The sequence below is a fragment of the Entelurus aequoreus genome, linkage group LG18 (genome assembly GCF_033978785.1).
Source record: "Entelurus aequoreus isolate RoL-2023_Sb linkage group LG18, RoL_Eaeq_v1.1, whole genome shotgun sequence".
NCBI lineage: Eukaryota > Metazoa > Chordata > Actinopteri > Syngnathiformes > Syngnathidae > Entelurus > Entelurus aequoreus.
Window position 1 is genome coordinate 14477919 of NC_084748.1, and position 14658 is coordinate 14492576.

Consider the following 14658-nt stretch of genomic DNA (forward strand, 5'->3'; position numbering starts at 1 on the left):
GTTACCATAACTCAACTTTTTGGTGAAATAATTCAACGCAAAAGTTGGGTTGAAAAAAATAACCCAAAATGTTGAGTTAAAATAACTCAAATAAGGGGCTCGTCCTTTTTCTGTACCAGCAGTTGGGGTAAAATTGGGTTATTTTTTAACCAGAATTTTTTGTGTGTGTATACACTAAAAAATGCTGGGTTATTTTGATAACACAATTTATGAGTTGCGAGTGTTGGAGTAAATTTTGGAGTTATTTTTATGAAGAGCAATCCATTTTGGGGGTTATAAGGCTATTATTTTAACTCAATTTCTGGGTTTTCAAAACTATGAACCATTTTTGGGTTGTTTTTCAATGAGTAACGCATTTTTGGGTAAAAAGCTTTTTTAAAAATTTTTTTATTAAAAAGGTACTTTTTTTCTATTGTATTTATATCAAATAAATTCAACCCAATAGTTGGGTTATGAATCAACCAACATTGAGTTAGCATAACTCAACTTTTGGGTTAAATGATTCAACCCAATAGTTGGGTTGGGAATAACACATTAAGTTATCGTAACTCAACTTTTTGGTTAAATAATTAAACGCAAAAGTTGGGTTGAAAATATTTACCCAAAATGTTGAGTTAAAATAACTCTAAGGGGTTCGCCCTTTTCTGAACCAGCAGTTGGGTTAAAATGTAGTTATTTTAAATAACCCAATTCATGAGTTGTGAGTGTGGGGTTAAATTTTGGAGTTATTTTTAGGAAGAGCAATCCATTTTGGGGGTTATAAGGCTATTATTTTAACTCCCTTTCTGGGTTTTCCCAATACATTGAGTTAGCATAACTCAACTTTTGGGTTCAATAATTCAACGCAAAAGTTGGGTTGAAAAAACTAACCCAAAATGTTGAGTTAAAATAACTCAAATAAGGGGTTCATCCTTTTCTGTACCAGCAGTTGGGGTAAAATTGGGTTATTTTTTAACCAGAATTTTTTTTAGTGTGTACACACTACAAAATGGGTTATTTTGATAACCCAATTTATGAGTTGCGAGTGTTGGGTTAAATTTTGGACTTATTTTTAGGAAGAGTAATCCATTTTGGGGGCTATAAGGCTATTATTTTAAATACATTTCTCGGTTTTCCCAATACTTGAGTTATTATAACTCAACTTTTTGGTTAAATAATTCAACGCAAAAGTTGGGTTGAAACAATTAACCCAAAATGTTGAGTTAAAATAACTCATAAGAGGTTCGTCCTTTTCTAAACCAGTATTTGGGTTATTTTTTAACCAACCATTTTTTAGTGTGTACACACTAAAAAAATGCTGGGTTATTTTTGGTAACCCAATTTATGAGTTGCGAGTGTTGGGTTAAATTTTGGACTTATTTTTAGGAAGAGCAATCCATTTTGGGGGTTATAAGGCTATTATTTTAACTCCCTTTCTGGATTTTCCCAATACATTGAGTTAGCATAACTCAACTTTTGGGTTCAACAATTCAATGCAAAAGTTGGGTTGAAAAAATTAACCCAAAATGTTGAGTTAAAATAACTCAAATAAGTTGGGGTAAAATTGGGTTATTTTTTAACCAGAATTTTTTTGGTTTATAAGGCTATTATTTTAACTAATTTTCTGGGTTTTCAAAACTATGAACCATTTTTGGATTGTTTTTCAATGAGTAACGCATTTTTGAGTTAAAGGCTTTTTTTTTTTTTTTTAACTAAAAAGGTACTTTTTTCTTGAAGGGAATTTTATTAAAGATTAATTTAATTAATTATTTACAATCACACATACACTACCGTTCAAAAGTTTGGGGTCACATTGAAATGTCCTTATTTTTGAAGGAAAAGCACTGTACTTTTCAATGAAGATAACTTTAAACTAGTCTTAACTTTAAAGAAATACACTCTATACATTGCTAATGTGGTAAATGACTATTCTAGCTGCAAATGTCTGGTTTTTGGTGCAATATCTACATAGGTGTATAGAGGCCCATTTCCAGCAACTATCACTCCAGTGTTCTAATGGTACAATGTGTTTGCTCATTGGCTCAGAAGGCTAATTGATGATTAGAAAACCCTTGTGCAATCATGTTCACACATCTGAAAACAGTTCAGCTCGTTACAGAAGCTACAAAACTGACCTTCCTTTGAGCAGATTGAGTTTCTGGAGCATCACATTTGTGGGGTCAATTAAATGCTCAAAATGGCCAGAAAAAGAGAACTTTCATCTGAAACTCGACAGTCTTTCTTGTTCTTAGAAATGAAGGCTATTCCACAAAATTGTTTGGGTGACCCCAAACTTTTGAATGGTAGTGTATATGAAAATATTTGAGCATGCTGTATAGAACTACTCTGACCATTAATGGCAATTCTTGTTAAAAAAATGTCACTCACATCTTGCTTTTGAGTATATTTTAATGGAATAAAATTTTAGATCAGTAGTTGTGAAGGAGTAGGACAAACCAGCAGTAAAATTTTATATAATTTTTAACCTACTAAATTGCGCAACCTAATAGTTGGGTTTGGAATAACCCAACAGTGTAGTGAGCATAACCCAGCTTTTGTGTTGTATAAATTCAACCCAATAGTTGGGTTATGAATCAACCAACATTGAGTTAGCGTAACTCAACTTTTGGGTTAAATAATTCAACCCAATAGTTTGGTAGGAAATAACCCAACATTAAGCTATCATAACTCAACTTTTTGGTTAAATAACTCAACGCAAAAGTTGGGTTGAAAATATTAACCCAAAATGTTGAGTTAAAATAACTCAAATAAGGGGTTCGTCCTTTTCTGAACCAGCAGTTACAGCAGTTTAACCCAACATTTTTTTGGTGTGTATAAAGTATAAAGTGTTTTCAATAAGACGAGAAAAAGTCGCCAAATTTGGTGATGGAGTTTTTAAATTTTTTTTAATTAAGTGTCTCGTGTTATGAATAATCACTAAATATAGCAACAAAGTCGCTAAGTTGCTACGTCTTTGTATTCTCTGGCAGACCAGGGGCCTCATGTAACAAGAGTTGCGTGGCGTTCCTACCAAAAAGAAACATACGAGAATCATATCGTAAGTAGCCAGTAGGGCAGGGGTGTCCAAAGTGCGGCCCGGGGGCCATTTGCGGCCCGCAGCTAATTGTTTACCGGCCCGCCACACATTCTGGAAATACTCTTGTAAAAATAAAAAAGAACATTAAAAAAAGAGGAATGAGGTGAAATCTAACGAGAAAAAGTTGCAATGTTGACACAAAAGCTGCCATACAGGCTGTTTTTTTTTCTTTTCTCTTTTTTTTCTTTTTCTTTTTTTTGCCATTGCTCAAAAAATAATAATAATAACAAAAAATCCATGTTATAATTCATTATTTTCAGGGCTTCAATTACTTCAAATGATTCACTTTAAAATGTTTTATGTGGTAAATATTGCAAATATGTTTTCTTTGACAAAAGCGCATAAAACAAACAAAATAATAGTTCCAGCATAAAATCGACAGATATATCTGAAGTTGATCTCGTAACTTAAGTGTTGAAAGTCAAAGAAAAACCTAATAAAAAAGTATCACTTTATGAGTGGGGCACCTTTTGGATCCCAAATATATTTGGTGATTTTTTTATTTATCTTTTCACTGTGATTACTCAAAAATATGAAATAATTAAAATCAATGGTGTCCTGCATTATTGATATTTTAGGGCTCTAATTACTAAATACTGCATATTTCAGTTTTACTATAAAAAAACAAAGTTGTTTTTGACAGAAAAGCCATAAAACATTTTTTTTTAATTTATATATAGAGATTTACTGTAAGCGTTAAATAATTAAAAAAAAATATTAATCTGACTTATTTTTAACATTTTAATGACTGAGACCCTTTATGGTCCCCGGGACCCCTAAAGGTAAAATAAATAAAAAATCCATATATTTTGTTATGGTTTGAAAATGAAAAATATCAAAATGGCCCCCACATGCTTTAATTTTTCCGTGTGCGGCCCTCAGTGGAAAAAGTTTGGACACCCCTGCAGTGGGGGGTGCTCCTTTCTCGTGTTTTGAGCTTTTGCCGCATCTGGGAGAACTGAACACAGACTGAAATTTAAAAAAATAAATAAAGGAATGGTCGCTTCAAGAGGAAAGCGAAGAAGGTAAATTAGTGAAAAGTGTAAAAATATGGTCGCTGCGATACGTAAAACTTTAGAACATGACTGTGATTATCCCAAATATAAATATAGTTTGTGAATCTTACAACAAAATGTGTTTACACAGAAGCCTGCTCACATGATTAGTTTCATGGGAAAATGATGTTATCTGGATATGCAACACAAAATGTTGAAAGAGCCATATTGTACCAAAAGTACAAAAACAAATCTGTCTGAAACGGCAAATTAAGCACCTTATATAAGTGTTATAATGAAGGCAACACATGATGTAAGTGTCTATATTAGCTATATTAGCCTACTATCAAAATGACTATGACTCAAATCTTACATTTTTATTCTACACCTTTTTACAACATTGGAAAACATTAGTAAAACAGAGGGTGAGATAACTCCTGGAAATGACTCTCTTAGAATAGGTGTGTGTCCATCCATCCATTTTCTACCACTTGTCCCTTTCGGGGTCGCGGGTGGTGCTGGAGCCTATCTCAGCTGCATTCGGGCGGAAGGTGGGGTACACCCTGGACGAGTCGCCAGCTCATCGCAGGGCCAACACAGATAGATTGTCCAAGTTAAAGGAAACTGCAGGCTGTCTTCTAACAGATTTATTACAATCTTTGCAAGCTGGGTAACGTTTGCTGTGGTCTGGAACAACATGGCGCACAAATATTACATACAGATAATGTGTCATGAGACATGCAAATATAAATGAAATACACAGAGGACGTAAGTAAAGGAAATTACATTATAAACAAACCAGGTATAATGATCAGTATGTACATACAACTAGCCTAAATAGCATGTTAGCATCAATTAGCTTGCAGTCGTGCAGTGACCAAATATGCCCGATTGGCACTCCACACAAGTCAACGTCAACAAAGCTCACCTTTTGTGGATTCAGGGGCACAGTATAAAACGTTTGGTGGACAAAATGAGACAAAGGAGTGGCATTAAACACGTCTTTTTGGGGCAGCGTCGGAGAGAGTCGTACATGTAAACAAACTACGGTGAGTTCAAGGACCGCCGAAAATAGCAGGACAATACGGCGCTCACCAAATACTCTCATCAGTGAATATATTGATTGATTGAAACTTTTATTGGTAGATTGCACAGTACAGTACATATTCCGTACAATTGACCACTATATGGTAACACCCGAATACGTTTTTCAACTTGTTTAAGTCGGGGTCCACGTTAATCAATTCATGGTAAGCACGTTAAATATAGAGTCAACAGTCGGATTTCTAACGATTAAGAAGTTTTGTGTCATGTTTGTCCTCAACACACACTAAAACATGTTGGGTTGAAAAATAACCCAATTTTAACCCAACTGCTGGTTTAGAAAAGGAGAAACCCCTTATTTGAGTTAAGATAACTCAACATTTTGGGTTAATTTTTTCAACCCAACTTTTGCGTTGTATTATTTAACCAAAAAGTTGAGTTATTATAACTTGATGTTGGGTTATTCCCAACCAAACTATTGGGTTGGATTATTTAACCCCAAAATTGAGCTATGCTAACTCAATGTTTGGTGATTGAAAATAATGTTAATGAGATTAATCCATAACAAAATTCCCTTTAACAAAAAAGTACCTTTTTTGAATAATAATTTTAAAAAAAGCCTTTTTCCCCAAAATGTGTTTGTTGAGGGGGGCGTGGCCTTCGGGCCTGCCGCGGAACGGGGTGTGCCAGGACTCGCCTCGAAGACAGCGACGGGTGAGTAGATGGCCCAGGTAGGCCTTGTTATCTAATCACCTGTCTTCTTTATTAGCAGCAGCCGGAATGAGACACGTGGTTGGAGATAGAGAGAGAGACACAGATGCAGAAAATACATTTTTCTGGAAAGCAAAAACCCTGCATTATTGAATGAACATAAAACAGTTATACCCTGAATTCCGGGCTCTCCTGGCAGTGTGTGGCGGTCCGAAGAACCCACTAGAGGGCAACCTCTACAGCGTTACTCATTGAAGAACAACCCAAAAATGGTTCATCATTTTGAAAACCCAGAAACGGAGTTAAAATAATAGCCTTATAACCCCAAAAAATGGATTGCTCTTCATAAAATTAACTCCAAAATTTAACCACCCAACACTCGCAACTCATAAATTGGGTTATCAAAAATAACCCAGCATTTTTTTAATGTGCAGAAACCCTATTAAAAGAAAACATATATTTTTATTTTTCTATTGTCGATCTTTTGTACGTAAACCTTTGACTGAAACTATTATTAATTAAATAAAATGTAAAAATAAATTAATAAAATTAGTTTTGCATACAATTTTGTTGTACAAATGACAAAAAATATATATTCTATTCTATTCTAAACAGTTATTATATTGATGATGTTTTCAACTGAGAGTCTTGTAAGATCATTGCTGAGGAAAGGAAAGCCTTGTCATCTTGACTGGGATTGTACAGTCATGTGCTTCTTATTAAAATACTTGCCTTCACTTTTGGATGAAAGGAATGACTGCAAAGTCGCTTTGATAACTGAAAAAACTTGTGTGCGTGCGTGTGTGTGTGCGTGTGTGTGTGTGTGTGTGTGTGTGTGTGATTGCTTCTGCTAAGCATTCCAAAAACAGTCTTGGCATAGAAATAGAAAATGAGTTGGCATCATATGATTTATTAAAAGAGGAATACATCTTCATGGATGATTTGTCAGCTTCTTGCTCAAAGCTTACTAACTTGGACCTTGTGGGACCATAAAGTGTGTGTGTGTGTGTGTTCTGGCAATGCTTACTTAACGGGGACATCGCTCTGTTTACACAGTCACCTTTTAGGGGTTTCGCATCTCATTTTTCTCATATTTTCTCGTAAAAAAATTATTACTTTTTATGTAAAATTATTACTTTTTAATGCAAAACGGTGACACTTGTCATATGAAATTCTGACTTATTACATTATTGCAGATTGTTTTGTTGTTCTTGTAAAATAGGGACATTTTTGGACTAAAAATTGTGTCATAATTTTGCCAAGTAAAATTCTCATTATTGTTATACTGTTGCCAACATTTTAAAGTTTTCTTACAAAGTTGTGACTTTGTCAAGTAAAATTACGACTATTTTCATAAAATTGCCCAAATTTTAAGCTTTTCTTGTAAAATTGCAGCTGGTATTCAGTAAAATTCCAACTTTTATCATATTGCAGAAATATTCATTTTTTTTGGGTAACATTTTGACTTGCGTTGAGTAAAATTACAACTTTTATTATAAAACTGCCAAATTTCCAAGTTTTTCTTGTGAAATTGTGACCTTTTTCTTGTGAAATTCAAACTCATTTTTCACAACAAGCTTTTTTATATGTGCATAGTATATATATATTATTAATGTTGTAAATACACTTCTTTATGTATCTAGAAAGGGTGGTTAAAAAGAGGAAGGCATTTTTCGGTGGTCTCAAGAAGGTAACAAATACAAGAGTGGGGGTGGGGTGTGTTCTGGCAATGCTTAACAGGGACATCACTCTGTTTACACAGTCACCTTTTAGGGGTTTCGCATCTCATTTTTCTCATATTTTCTCGTAAAAAAATTATTACTTTTTATGTAAAATTATTACTTTTTAATGCAAAACGGTGACACTTGTCATATAAAGTTCTGACTTATTACATTATTGCAGATTGTTTTGTTGTTCTTGTAAAATAGTGACATTTTTGGACTAAAAATTGTGTCATAATTTTGCCAAGTAAAATTCTCATTATTGTTATACTATTGCCAACATTTTAAAGTTTTCTTACAAAGTTGTGACTTTGTCAAGTAAAATTACGACTATTTTCATAAAATTGCCCAAATTTTAAGCTTTTCTTGTAAAATTGCAGCTGGTATTCAGTAAAATTCCAACTTTTATCATAATATTGCAGAAATATTCATTTTTTTTTGGTAACATTTTGACTTGCGTTGAGTAAAATTACAACTTTTATTATAAAACTGCCAAATTTCCAAGTTTTTCTTGTGAAATTGTGACCTTTTTCTTGTGAAATTCAAACTCATTTTTCACAACAAGCTTTTTTATATGTGCATAGTATATATATATTATTAATGTTGTAAATACACTTCTTTATGTATCTAGAAAGGGTGGTTAAAAAGAGGAAGGCATTTTTCGGTGGTCTCAAGAAGGTAACGAATACAAGAGTGAGTGTGGGGGTGGGGAGTGTTCTGGCAATGCTTACTTAACGGGGACATCGCTCTGTTTACACAGTCACCTTTTAGGGGTTTCGCATCTCATTTTTCTCATATTTTCTCGTAAAAAAATGATTACTTTTTATGTAAAATTATTACTTTTTAATGCAAAACGGTGACACTTGTCATATAAAGTTCTGACTTATTACATTATTGCAGATTGTTTTGTTCTTGTAAAATAGTGACATTTTTGGACTAAAAATGGTGTCATAATTTTGCCAAGTAAAATTCTCATTATTGTTATACTATTGCCAACATTTTAAAGTTTTCTTACAAAGTTGTGACTTTGTCAAGTAAAATTATGACTATTTTCATAAAATTGCCCAAATTTTAAGCTTTTCTTGTAAAATTGCAGCTGGTATTCAGTAAAATTCCAACTTTTATCATAATATTGCAGAAATATTCATTTTTTTTTGGGTAACATTTTGACTTGCGTTGAGTAAAATTACAACTTTTATTATAAAACTGCCAAATTTCCAAGTTTTTCTTGTGAAATTGTGACCTTTTTCTTGTGAAATTCAAACTCATTTTTCACAACAAGCTTTTTTATATGTGCATAGTATATATATATTATTAATGTTGTAAATACACTTCTTTATGTATCTAGAAAGGGTGGTTAAAAAGAGGAAGGCATTTTTCGGTGGTCTACCATAGGATGAACAAATACAGTACTAAGACTATAGTGGCCATTAACAGTTAGCTTTTACAGCTGGGTTGCCCAAAGTGCGGCACAGGGGCCATCTGTGGTCCGTGACTCGTTTGTCATCGGCCTTGAGCACATTACAAAGAACAACAAATTGTGTCCTCGGGCAAGACACTTCACCCTTGCTCCTGATGGCTGCTGGTTAGCACCTTGCATGGCAGCTCCCGCCATCAGTGTGTGAATGTGTGTGTGAATGGGTGAATGTGGAAATAGTGTCAAAGCGCTTTGAGTACCTTGAAGATAGAAAAGCGCTATACAAGTATAACCCATTTATCATTTATCATAGATCTCATTTGCACCCCTGGTGGTGAAATCCATCAAAATGAGGGTTGTCCGAAAAAGGAGGGATTTTTCAAATTGACTGTCGGTTTTAAAAGTGCTCCCCCTCTGGTCAACATATGAAATAAGTGTGTGTAAGACAATTGAAATGTGCCCCCTTTGGCCAAAATTAGTAAAAAAAAATACATAAATATGTATATAGAGACACACTGTAATTTTTTTTTACTAAAATCAGTCTTTTTCTCACAATAAAATTATTACTTTAATATGTAAAATTATTACTTTTTAATGCAAAACGGTGACATTTGTCATATAAAATTCTGACTTTTTACAATATTCCCAATTTTTGTTGTTGTTGTAAAACAGTGACATTTTCTCATTAATTTTGCCAAGTAAAATTCCGATTATTACTATAATATTGCCAACATTTTAAAGTTTTCTTATATAATTGGGACTTGTCGAATAAAATTACGACTATTTTCATGAAATTGCCAAAATTTTAAGGTTTTCTTGTAAAACTGCGACTGTTGAGTAAAATTCCAACTTGTATCATAATATTGCACAAATGTTCAGTTTTTCTTGTAACATTTTGACTCGTGTCGAGGAAAATTACGACTTTTATTATAGTACTGCCAAAATTCTACGTTTTTCGTCGTGAAATTCCAATTCATTTTTCACAACAAACATTTTTATATTGGCATAGTATGTATATATTATTAATGTTGTAAAAACACTTTATATATCTAGAAAGGGTGGTCCTAAAGAGGTAGGCATTTTTCAGAGGTCTCAAGAAGATAACTAATATTGTGAGTGTGTGTGTGTGTTCTTGTATTGTACCCTTCTTGAGACATCAACAAGGAAAAGTAGCTTCCATATAAGGAGGTGTGAACAAGTTAGAACATAAATCATGGTCCCAATACAGAAACCCATTGCATCTAATAGAGAATGTCTCATTTGCACCCCCTGGTGGGGAAATCTATAAAAATGAGGGTGGTCCCAAAAAGGAGGGATTTTTCAAATTGACTGTCTGTCGGTTTTAAAAGTGCTCCCCCTCTGGTCAACGTATGTAATAACAAGTGTGTGTAAGAAATTGAAATGCGCCCCCTTTGGCCAAAATTAATTTAAAAAAAATAAATATGTATATGGAGACACAATGTAATAACTTGAAGTAAATAATGAAGATTAAAAACTGATTACCAACAAAAAACCCAACTAAAATCAGTCTTTTTCTCACAATGTGTCAACTTTTTTCTATCAAATTGGAAACAATTTCTCATATTCTTTCTGTTTCTGTTATATTGCAATATTTTCTCGTAAAATTATTACTTTAATATGTAAAATGTACTACTTTTTAATGCAAAATGGTGACATTTGTCCTATAAGATTCTTGACTTGTATCACAATTTTGCAAATTTTTTTTGTTGTTCTTGTAAAATAGTGACATTTTTTGAGTAAAATTATGACTTCCCTCACAATTTTGCCTGTTAAAATTCCGATTATTATAACATTATCAAAATTTTAAGTTTTCTTATGAAATTGTGACTTGTCGAATAAAATCACGACTATTTTCATAAAATTGCCAAAATTTTAAGCTTTTCTTGTAAAACTGCGACTGTTGAGTAAAATTCCAACTTGTATCATAATATTGCACAAATGTTCAGTTTTTCTTGTCACATTTTGACTCGTGTCGAGGAAAATTACAACTTTTATTCAAATACTGCCAAAATTCTATGTTTTTCTCGTGAAATTCCAATTCATTTTTCACAACAAGCTTTTTTATATTGGCATAGTATGTATATATTATTAATATTGTAAATACTAATCTTTATATATCTAGAAAGGCATTTTTCAGAGGTCTCAAGAAGGTAACTAATATTGTGTGTGTGTGTGTGTGTTTGTGTGTGTGTTCTTGTATTGCACCCTTCTTGAGACAACAAGGAAAAGTAGCTTCCATATGAGGAGGTGTGAACAAGTTAGGACATAAATCATGGTCCCAATACAGAAAACCATTGCATCTAATAGAGAATGTCTCATCTGCACCCCTTGTGGTGACATCTATAAAAATGAGGGTGGTCCCAAAAAGTAGGGATTTTTCAAATTGACTGTCTGTCTGTTTTAAAAGTGCTCCCCCTCTGGTCAACATATGTAATAACAAGTGTGTGTAAGAAATTGAAATGCGTCCCCTTTGGCCAAAATTAATTTAAAAAAAATAAATATGTATATGGAGACACAATGTAATAACTTAAAGTAAATAATGAAGATTAAAAACTGATTACCAACAAAAAACCCAACTAAAATCAGTCTTTTTCTCACAATGTGTCAACTTTTTTCTATCAAATTGGGAACAATTTCTCATATTCTTTCTGTTTCTGTTATATTGCAATATTTTCTCGTAAAATTATTACTTTAATATGTAAAATGTACTACTTTTTAATGCAAAATGGTGACATTTGTCCTATAAGATTCTTGACTTGTATCACAATTTTGCAAATTTTTTTTGTTGTTCTTGTAAAATAGTGAAATTTTTTGAGTAAAATTATGACTTCCGTCACAATTTTGCCTGTTAAAATCCGCCTTCCACCCGAATGCAGCTGAGATAGGCTCCAGCACCCCCTGTGACCCCAAAAGGGACAAGCGGTAAAAAATGGATGAATGGAAAATAAATATGTAGAGACACACTGTAATAACTTGAAGTAAATAATGAAGATTAAAAACTAATTACCAAAAGTCTTTTTCTCACAATAAAATTATTACTTTAATATGTAAAATGATTACTTTTTCATGCAAAACGGTGACATTTGTCATATAAAATTCTGACTTTATCACAATATTGCCAATTTTTGTTGTTCTTGTAAAACAGTGACATTTTGTCATTAATTTTGCCAAGTAAAATTCCGATTATTATAATATTGCCAACATTTTAAAGTTTTCTTATAAAATTGTGACTTGTTGAATAAAATTAGGACTATTTTCATAAAATTGCCAAAATGTTAAGCTTTTCTTGTAAAACTGTGACTGTTGAGTAAAATTCCAACTTTTATCATAATATTGCACAAATGTTCAGTTTTTCTTGTAACATTTTGACTTGCGTCGAGAAAATTACGACTTTTATTATAATACAACCAAAATTCTAAGTTTTTCTCGTGAAATTCCAACTAATTTTTCACAACAAGCTTTTTTATATTGGCATAGTATGTATATATTATTAATGTTGTAAAAACACTTTATATATCTAGAAAGGGTGGTCCTAAAGAGGTAGGCATTTTTCAGAGGTCTCAAGAAGATAACTAATATTGTGAGTGTGTGTGTGTGTGTGTGTTCTTGTATTGTACCCTTCTTGAGACATCAACAAGGAAAAGTAGCTTCCATATGAGGAGGTGTGAACAAGTTAGGACATAAATCATGGTCCCAATACAGAAAACCATTGCATCTAATAGAGAATGTCTCATTTGCACCCCCTGGTGGGGAAATCTATAAAAATGAGGGTGGTCCCAAAAAGGAGGGATTTTTCAAATTGACTGTCTGTCGGTTTTAAAAGTGCTCCCCCTCTGGTCAACATATGTAATAACAAGTGTGTGTAAGAAATTGAAATGCGCCCCCTTTGGCCAAAATTAATTTAAAAAAAATAAATATGTATATGGAGACACAATGTAATAACTTGAAGTAAATAATGAAGATTAAAAACTGATTACCAACAAAAAACCCAACTAAAATCAGTCTTTTTCTCACAATGTGTCAACTTTTTTCTATCAAATTGGGAACAATTTCTCATATTCTTTCTGTTTCTGTTATATTGCAATATTTTCTCGTAAAATTATTACTTTAATATGTAAAATGTACTACTTTTTAATGCAAAATGGTGACATTTGTCCTATAAGATTCTTGACTTGTATCACAATTTTGCAATTTTTTTTTGTTCTTGTAAAATAGTGACATTTTTTGAGTAAAATTATGACTTCCGTCACAATTTTGCCTGTTAAAATTCTGATTATTATAACATTGTCAAAATTTTAAGTTTTCTTATGAAATTGTGACTTGTCGAATAAAATCACGACTATTTTCATAAAACTGCCAAAATTTTAAGCTTTTCTTGTAAAACTGCGACTGTTGAGTAAAATTCCAACTTGTATCATAATATTGCACAAATGTTCAGTTTTTCTTGTCACATTTTGACTCGTGTCGAGGAAAATTACGACTTTTATTCAAATACTGCCAAAATTCTACGTTTTTCTCGTGAAATTCCAATTCATTTTTCACAACAAGCTTTTTTATATTGGCATAGTATGTATATATTATTAATATTGTAAATACTAATCTTTATATATCTAGAAAGGCATTTTTCAGAGGTCTCAAGAAGGTAACTAATATTGTGTGTGTGTGTGTGTGTGTGTGTGTGTGTGTGTGTGTGTGTGTGTGTGTGTGTGTGTGTGTGTGTGTTCTTGTATTGCACCCTTCTTGAGACATCAACAAGGAAAAGTAGCTTCCATATGAGGAGGTGTGAACAAGTTAGGACATAAATCATGGTCCCAATACAGAAAACCATTGCATCTAATAGAGAATGTCTCATCTGCACCCCTGGTGGTGACATCTATAAAAATGAGGGTGGTCCCAAAAAGGAGGGATTTTTCAAATTGACTGTCCGTCTGTTTTAAAAGTGCTCCCCCTCTGGTCAACATATGTAATAACAAGTGTGTGTAAGAAATTGAAATGCGTCCCCTTTGGCCAAAATTAATTAAAAAAAATAAATAATGGTGTACCCCGCCTTCCGCCCGAATGCAGCTGAGATAGGCTCCTGCACCCCCTGTGACCCCAAAAGGGACAAGCGGTAAAAAATGGATGGATGGAAAATAAATATGTAGAGACACACTGTAATAACTTGAAGTAAATAATGAAGATTAAAAACTAATTACCAAAAGTCTTTTTCTCACAATGAAATTATTACTTTAATATGTAAAATGATTACTTTTTCATGCAAAACGGTGACATTTGTCATATAAAATTCTGACTTTATCACAATATTGCCAACTTTTGTTGTTGTTCTTGTAAAACAGTGACATTTTGTCATTAATTTTGCCAAGTAAAATTCAGATTATTATAATATTGCCAACATTTTAAAGTTTTCTTATAAAATTGTGACTCGTTGAATAAAATTAGGACTATTTTCATAAAATTGCCAAAATGTTAAGCTTTTCTGGTAAAACTGCGACTGTTGAGTAAAATTCCAACTTTTATCATAATATTGCACAAATGTTCAGTTTTTCTTGTAATATTTTGACTTGCGTCGAGAAAATTACGACTTTTATTATAATACAACCAAAATTCCAAGTTTTTCTTGTGAAATTCCAACTAATTTTTCACAACAAGCTTTTTTATATTGGCATAGTATGT